Below are 9,104 nucleotides of genomic sequence, written 5' to 3' on the forward strand. Positions count from 1 at the left end.
AACGGAACAGCTCTAAGCAGTTTCAGAATGGCAGTTCAGTTGTTGAGTAATCAGGTCGAGAAGGTCAACCTAGATTTAAAATGGATGGAGGGGAAATGGATTTTATAGTTTAATGAGGAATAGAATTTTTCATTAGTGAGGAGGGGATTGATGGCAGCCATCTTGGAAAATAAATTACCTTATGCTCTATGCAGTAATTCAACAACATAGTCTAACACTTGCTTACAATCTTTCTTTCCTTTCCTTTCCTTTCCTTTTCTTTTCTTTTCTTTTTTTTCCTTTCCTTTCCTTTTTTCCTTTCCATTACATCCTGTTTCTTCCCTTCCTTTCCTTTCCCTTTTGTTTTCTTTTCTTTCTTCCCTCTTTTTTCCTTCCTTTCTTTCTTCCTTCCTTCTCTCCTTTCCCTTTCCTTCCCTCCCTCCATGCCTCCTTCCCTCACTCACTTCCTCCCTCACCTCTCTCTCTCTCTCTCTCTCTCTCTCTCTCTCTCTCTCTCTCTCTTCCTTTCTTTTTGACAAGGTTTTTCTGTGTAGCCTGGAACTGAATTTGAAAACCAGGCTGGCCTTGAACTCAAAGACTCACCTGTCTCTGCCTCCCAAGTGCTAGGATAAAAGTTGTACACTACCATGGCTGGCCATTCTTTCTTATTTTTAACGTATAGTTCCAAGGTTGACTTTTCTTTGTTTAATCACAGATATCTGAGAGAGAGAAGGTAGTCTATATGAAATATTATAGAAATTGGCCTGGAAATGGTACGATTTACTTTCTGTTGCCTAGAATTCAGCTCTAAGAATCACATATGGCATCAAAGTGGGTTGTAATATAGCCTTTTGATGGGTCCAGGAGAGGGCAGTAGGAGACAGAGACAGAAAGAGACACAGAGAGACAGAGAGGATGGGGTCACTGTGCCACATTTGCTGTAATCGGTCAAGTCAGTAGACATACAATATGAGGAGGTTAAGAAAGTTCATAAAGTCTGTCAGTCTCAGTAGTGACTGCTCTAAGTTCATTTTTTTTCACAGTAACTTTTGCCCTCAAATCTCTTTGAACAATCAAAGCTAAACAGTGACCCTATTACATGAAAGCAACCTTCCATGATGTGTATGGAATGCTGTAGCTACAAATCTTTAGGATATAAAAATGCATCTGAAAAGAATAAAGAATTCCTTATCCACATCATGTGCATTTTGCATTGTAAAATCAGATGCACTTGGGTAACCACCAAAGAAATGGACTCAAGCTTTCTCTCCTTCCTTAGAGCAAACACTTATGCAATACAATGTACTCTCAACACTTAAATGCTAGGGGTCTGTCAGGAATGATCAATCCTTCTCTTCACAGAGGCTAAATTTTGTTGTGAAACTTATATTCTATTTATATTGTTAGCTCCAATACCTAGCAGAGTGGCCAAACTTATTAAGTACTGGCAGAGTAAGAAGGAACTGAATTACTAGAAATATTTTATTCTTCTAGGAAAAGGTAGAATATTGAATCTTATTAAAATACAATTTATAGAAAGAAAAATTTATAATTTAGTATTTACCATTTACTTATAACATATACATAGTATCCATAGGACCAACATATTAGTTAAATGAAGTATAAAAATATGGTCAAAACATGCAGTCTTATCTTTTCAATTTAGTGCTACTTATAATAAATTATACTTAAACTAAAGGGGCATATACCACTAATGAACATATTCTAGTGAAATATTTTTAAATTATTATTATTATTATTATTATTATTATTTTTGCTTTTTGGAGAGTTTCTCTGTGTAGTCCTGGCTGTCCTGGAACTCACTCTGTAGACCAGGGTGGCCTCAAACTCAGAAATCCACCTGCCTCTTTAACCCTAAGTGCTGGGGTTAAAGGCATGCCCCACCACTGCCTGGCCTTAAATTAATTTAAAATGTTAAAATACACCCTTCAAAGTTATTTTGGCAATTCACACAATTCCTGGAAAAGTCCTAATATCTGTTTATATAATTGTACCTATGAATATTACTGCCTTTATAATCAGTCAATGGCTTCACAAAGTTGTGTGGAATGGTGAGATGTAGTTTAAACCAATACTAGAATCTGCAGCTAATTCTCTATAGGATGCTTTTTAATTCTAGAGCATACAAATATATATATACTGGATTTTATCAAGCCACTGAATGGTTTGTAGAAAAAGTGGAGCACATGACTATAAACACAGACAATGCTCTGAGGTTTGCAATGAAGTTTGCTGATTGACCCATGGAAAAATGAACACTTGGTATTATTCCACCACTGAACTGCCCTGTCACCTTGAACAGGTTCTGTAACTGTCTGTTCCTTAATTATTTACCATCTGTTAGAGGGGAACACTTCCTTCATGGTTTTATAAAGATTAGATAATAACTATAAAGTTGTTTCTGGAAAAAGCTCTTGGCAAAGGTGTAGCAGGGATAGATAATAGTTTATTATTAACTGACAAAATGGAATCAAACTATCCAACTCATGGGAAGTAGGATCAGCTAACAGGTCCCAACCATCAATCAAACTGAACAAAACTCCTGCGGATCAGGAAAACGAGGATGAACAAATGTAGTGTGATGTTGTGCAGAAATTATCGTGCCATAGAGACATCTCTTCACATATCAGACCAGTCTTGAGGGACTCACAAAGTTGAAAGAGAAAAAGAAAAACAAAAGAAAATGAATCCTGCCTTAAGCATAAACACCAAGTTTCGGCATCCTGATTAATTAGATGTAGGAAAGGACAATGTCTGTGGAGGAGTTATTCCTCCTACTAGCCCATGTTTCTAAGACTGATCACCAGCCAGGAAAAGAGGTGCTGAGAACAATGCACACCAGGGATGCCGCCCTTTAGGTCTGGAAAATTTGCCTTTACAGTGGGTATGTCCCCTGTGTGATTTTCCAACAGCAGCTCTTTGAAGGAAACGGAGCTCCCTTAAAGGAGATGAGGTCATTGAATCAGAAACAAACTGTGACACCTGACCTACAAGTGAACTTAGATTAGGGAGTAAGACTACAGATAAAATCACCACACTGAGAGCCAACCAGGAAATCTCCATTGGAAAAGTGAAGATACCATGTTCTTATAGGGCCAGGACACTAATTGGCCTGCATATTTAGTTTAAGAGTCCCATTAAAATGTAATAACTATAGGAGCACAGATGTACAAGACAGACTCCTGGGAAAAGTCCATGCATACAGGTGTGTGTGGTAGGCGTGTTTTGCAAGATTTCCACGTGATTGTGTTTTTATTTAGATATAGAATCTGGTTTTTTTAAGGAGTCCTATTTTGAATTCTTTTGTAATGAGGAAGATCTTTGACAAGGAGAAAATTACTAACCAATTGACTCTTCATGTATAATAATTGCTTGAGAGGTTAACAGTGGTAAAGAGCCTTCAATATAGGCAACAATAATAATAAATATAATAAATAATAAATATAATAAATAATAATAAATAATAAATATTTATGTGGGTTCCTACTCTATGTAAGTTTTTGAGTTTGGTTTGTAGAGTGTGAAAGGATCAGTATGACGTCATCTTTCATGGAGCTAACTATTCAGTACAGACAATTGTCCTACTATGAGTATTATTTAAAACATAGCATCGTACTAAATATATACAATGTGTGTTTTTGAAACTAAGAGAAAACTGTTAACTATAAAACTGAGAACACGCTTCATGAGGTATGTAAAATATAAGATGGACCTGGGAAAGTGATCAGTTTCTTTTTTAAACAAATCAAAGAAGCAGGTAAGGCAAAGCAAATGCAAAGACAATAACACACAAAAAATCACATCAACCAAATCCAGGGCTTTGAAAAGCCATTGTGTTTTATATCTTGGAAAAGCATTGCAGGGTGGTTGGAGAGTGTGGACTCGGGTGTGGCTGCCATGATGAGGAGTTAGTTACTTCCCCTTATTACATAGATAATGGAGGATCATTAACTGTGCGTGAGCTTAGGAATGGCATCATTAGATTTGTGTTTAAAAATAATTAAATGGCAGTGTGGTGAATGAATTGCGGAGCTGAGAGTATGCGAACAGAGTAAATGAAGTACTTACTAAGCTAATTGGATAATGTGCAAGAAAACACTGAGTAAATTTAAAAATAACTAAGCTACTGAGTGTAAATTGCTGATTACTGTTGTGGAGAAAAGAAATGCGATGATAAGTCCTTGAACCTTGAAGGTGTCAAGGGCACTAGGAAGCAGCAGCTATTTGAGAGATATTTTAGAAATAACAGTAACAGTAGACATCTATTGCAAGGATATTTTGTTCTGGGTATTATTATGTGAAGCGTTTTGGATATAGCACTTCATTTAATCTTGGCAATTCCTTAAGAAAAACAAGCATCTTACAAAACCTCAGGAAACTGAGGAGTCACAATGGTGCTTGTTCAAGATAGTCTCTGTATGTGAGGAGGTGATAAATCTTATGAAACATAAGAAGACTGAAAACTCATCTAGAGTCAACGTTATGAAAGTGTCTTTTGCAAACACCAGCTTTTCAGCATGTTAAATGTTGCTATGCTAGTTGGGGGATTAACATCAATAAAATAAAGAGTTAAACAAAATAATCAATAATCATACTCTCCACTGCAAGAGGCTTATGACTGTTCAAATCTTTCTATTGAAAACATCCAACAAAATATGATATAGTAGGGAAAATTTCCCAGATCACAAATCCCTTATATAACTTATGATGTTGTGGGACTTGGTGTCCTCAGAACATAACTTGGAAGCTGCTGGTGGACACAATCCTACTTTGAACACTAGATCCTGAAGCAATTGTGCTGTGGATAAAATGTGGGATTTGGTTTGGACATCTAGAATGGCAGTGGTCTGGTAGGAGGCTGCAGAAATAGAAAGATGTAGATTGAGTCTTAAGACATTGGACATTTCATCATCGGAAGTGCAGCTGTGCTAGAGTCCCACACATCACATATGGAACAATGAAGACAAGTGCACACATCACATGTGGGACAATGAACACAAGCTTGGTGAATGCAAAGCCAATTAAGAAAAGAATCCTGGAGAGGGAAAGAAACCAGGGGCACATCAGCGTTTGGAAAGAACTCAGCTTACATTTAGTTGAAACTTCAGTCTACTAATATTTTGTTGACTTATTTCTAAATAATACATTTATTTATAATAATATATAGAATAATTAATAATAATAAAGATATAGTAGTTAATATATAATAATTAATATGTAATAATAATAATAAATAATTCATAGAATAATAAACATTCTATATTTTAGCATATTTGTGTGTAAAAATTCAATCACATACTTGGCTTGACGGTGTTCCCCTCCCCATATAGCTAACCAAATAGACGTATTAATTTCTTTATTTGTGAAAATATTAGCCTGGTTGATTGGAAGAGAGATGGCCTTAAATAATCATAGCAAACCCCCTATGACTCTGTTACATAAATTTAAGGAAATGCTATTAATCTCTGAGTGTAGATGTAGCCTTGACTTTTAAACACAAAGTCTTCTATTAGTTTAATCCATGGCAACGAGAGATTTTTCTCAAACCAAATAGTTCCAGAAGGATCTATTTTAGCAGCAACATCTGTGAACCATTCTAAAGAGCTGCAATAAAAAATAAAATCATATAATATCCGAACAGAAATGAGAAAGCCAAATTGTATTTCTCTCTGGAAAATGAGCTCCAAATTGTGTTCAAAACCTACAGACTATTAAGAGGGAATGGTAAAATAATGTCATATTTAAATGATTTAAAAAACAAGGCAAGTGCACCATTGAGTCCTTGATTGTGTTAAGGAGGACATTTCCAGTGCCAACGCCAATGCTGACCTAAAAGGAGCTAGAACCGAGGAGGTAGTGACGATCATTTAACACAATTTACCCACTCTCCTTAGCTCTCCCTTGTTCATTTTATAGACCTTTTCTAGGTGAGTATGCCGAAGTAGAGCATTTGGCCTTGTGTTTTGTTTATTTGTCTGTTAAAAAAAATCTTATTGGTTGTCAACCCAGTGGATCTTGAAGTCCAAAATCAGGAGCTCAAAGGTTTTGGGGCTCCATAAACTGTCTACTCTGATCTCTTCCCTGCTTCCCACTTTTGTGGCAGAATATTACTCCCACTACTTTGTATAAAGCTCAGCTATTGGGCTGTATGAGAGGTAGGCGGGGTGAGGAGCTGGGAGGAGAAGAGGAGGAGTTAGGAAGAGGAGGAAGACCGGAGAAGAGAGGGGAAGATGGAGGTAGATGTGCACGTGTCTCTAACAGTCTAAGGTAGTTGTAATATCTAGGTTAGGTATTGGGTAACACCTCTATTGTTAATTTTAAATATTGTTAATTGGGCAAATTGTTAATTGATGATTTCTAAACATATAAAGCCTTTGGATAATAATTAAGCTTTAGAGTCTCATTTCTACTGGGTACCACATGGATGGCAGGATGGTCTGGGCTCAGGCAAGCATTGTGGAGACAGCATGGTAGATTGGCAGAGCCATCTCTCACCCTGGTGTCTAGTGGGTGCCAGGGCTGGTGCTTCTGGCTGGTCAGAGCCAAGCAGCAGCGAGAGTACACTGCCGCTCTTGGCCTCAGGCCTTGCCTAGTTGGGAACATGGTGGCACTATAACAACAAGCCAGATTAGGTGTCACCATTTTAAATTGTAAGTGTAACACACTTTAACCCTCAGCATCTTCCATGTCCTTTTCTCTCTCTCTGTGTGGCTTTTTATTTATTAAAAAATAATGGTCTGTTTTAATAGTTCAACATATCCCAAATGCTATCACTTTAGAAATTTATCAATACAAAACATTATTAATTGAGATACTTTATACTCTGGCGAAGTTTCAAAACCCAAAGTATACTTTGCATGCATAGAACCATAGAACCAGAGTGTTTTGAGGGCTCAGGAATCATCTGAGCCTGGTGGCTTCTTTGGTAAATATTTCTGCATTTATTAATCTATGGTGAGAATCTTCTTCAGCTTTTGTGAACTAGTAGCATTCATTCTTGAATATTTTCTCTAATCATGGTAGAATATTCCTAACATAAAATTTACCATTTCCTTCACTTTTAAGAGTACCCTTCAGTGACATTGAGTCACTTATAACAGTATGACAAGCATTACCACTATCCATTTCTAGAACCTTGGTCAGCGTGTGGTAACCTCTATTCTATGGTCTTGGCCGATTTGCCTATTTTGAGAACCTTGTGTGAGTGAAGGAAATGTAGGTCATCGTATATCTGGCTTATTTCATGGCTCACAGGTCTTCACAGTTCATCCACGTTTTTCTGCTTCTTGCTTGAGAGAGTCTAGTTAGAACCATGCTTGGTAACGACACACAGAAGCACACTCTCCGAACCTTTGCTTACATGGTCCCTCTTGTCTCTATGTCTTTTCATACCTAATCGGATCCAGACAGAGCTCAATCTCTCTTCTTCTCCAACACCATTCTATTCCGAGTTCCTATTCACTAAATATAGTCCATGTTGTTACAGCTATCATCTAGACGAGCTGTGTAGGGTGGCAGAAAGATTCACACAGCCTTAAGTCCACCAGACCTCGGTATCAAATGCTGTCTCTGTGTCTTCTTGTTAGCTAAGTTTTCTCTGTAAATTCTCTAAACCTGGCTGACCCTCAATTCCCTTATCTTTAAGCTGAAGACAGGCTGCTATGTGAAGCATTCCTCAGCACTCTGCTTGGCACAGAGGCCTCAGCAGACACCAATCCCATTTCTAATGGAGCTTAATCCCAAGTTTTCCAAATAGGTCTAAGATCATTGCCAAAGGCTAGAGAAAAATGACTTGCATTATCCAATTGTTAAGTCAATGAAATAAACAATACATATATAACAGTACAGTTCCCAGCAAGAAGGGCCTTAGTAAATAGCCGATCTGTTGTTATTGTCTACAAGTATAAACTTCAGTAGGAAATGGCTTGTGCATGGTTCATCCCTGGATTACTAACAATGCATCACAGTATATAGTTTATGTTCAGCAATTACTCATGGAATGTGAGCTCTCAAAGGGCTGGGTGACGCTTGTGAGGTAGGAAACCGTGATTCTAGCAACCAGAGGACAGGTGCTCTCTCTCTCTCTCTCTCTCTCTCTCTCTCTCTCTCTCTCTCTATCTCTATCTCTATCTCTATCTCTATCTCTATCTCTTTCTCCTTCCCTTTCCCTTCCTTCTTCCCTCTCCCTCTTTCTCTCCTTTTCTGTTTTATTTCATTTGTTTTTTGAGACAGGATTTTTCTGTGTAGTCTGGCTGTCCTAGAACTCACACTGTAGACCAGGCTGGCCTCAAACTCAGAAACCCACCTGCCTCTACCAAGTGCTGAGATTAAAGGCCAGCACTACCTCAGCAACCGATAGCATTTATTTCTACAAGAGTTAAGAAAGTTAAGAAGTGGCTGTAAGCTTAGCAACTAACATAAATCCAGAAGAGATGTGAAGAGCAGAGCACAGGAGAGCACAATGTCCTAAGTTACCTTGGGAAAAACAACGTACATACTTGACTTCTTGGCCTTTTGGCTGAGATCAAGTGGATTATCTGTTCTTATCAACTTAGTATGTGATGTGTCCTCTGTCCAAGGACAAACAAATTAAATGGATTTTTGGAGCAGAAAGATGGAATGGAACATGTTCATTCCACTCATCAGTCTGGTGTGATTTCTCCTCAAATGGTCCACGCCCTCAGTTCAGTAATGTGAAGTACGTCCACACCACACCGTTGTGAACAGCATCCTGTAGTTCTCAGACTCTAGTCTCAGTAAACACTAACTTCCTTCACTTTCTAACCAGCCTTTGGCCATTTCCATTTTATATCTTATTGCTAAGTAGAAAATGTTTCAAAAAGAAAGAAAAGGACTTTGAGGTAGGAACACTTCCCCCTTCGTTTCCACAGAAGGATTAAAGCAGACAGGAAGCAGAGATGTCATAGCATATGCAGCCTGTCACATGCAGAGTCAAGGAGACTGAAACTTGGAACAGGCGAGTCTTCGACTGTGAAGCCAGAAATAAATGTTAAGTCCTGTCTAGGAAGCAAGGGGAGGAGCAGTTCCAGAAGTCCTGGCCAGCCTCTGGGTATTAGAAGAGACAGACCAAGAGCTGAATGAAA

The 9,104-nt window shown here is 38.0% G+C and overlaps 1 non-coding gene across 1 annotated transcript; it reads left to right on the forward strand.

The window, feature by feature from the left end:
• Window positions 1-8,498: 8,498 nt before the first annotated feature.
• On the forward strand, window positions 8,499-8,681 carry LOC117706472 (U2 spliceosomal RNA). Its single transcript, XR_004606559.1, has one exon. It is a non-coding gene; the product is annotated as a U2 spliceosomal RNA (small nuclear RNA).
• Window positions 8,682-9,104: the final 423 nt, after the last annotated feature.

This window comes from Arvicanthis niloticus, chromosome 3 (genome assembly GCF_011762505.2).
Source record: "Arvicanthis niloticus isolate mArvNil1 chromosome 3, mArvNil1.pat.X, whole genome shotgun sequence".
Lineage (NCBI taxonomy): Eukaryota > Metazoa > Chordata > Mammalia > Rodentia > Muridae > Arvicanthis > Arvicanthis niloticus.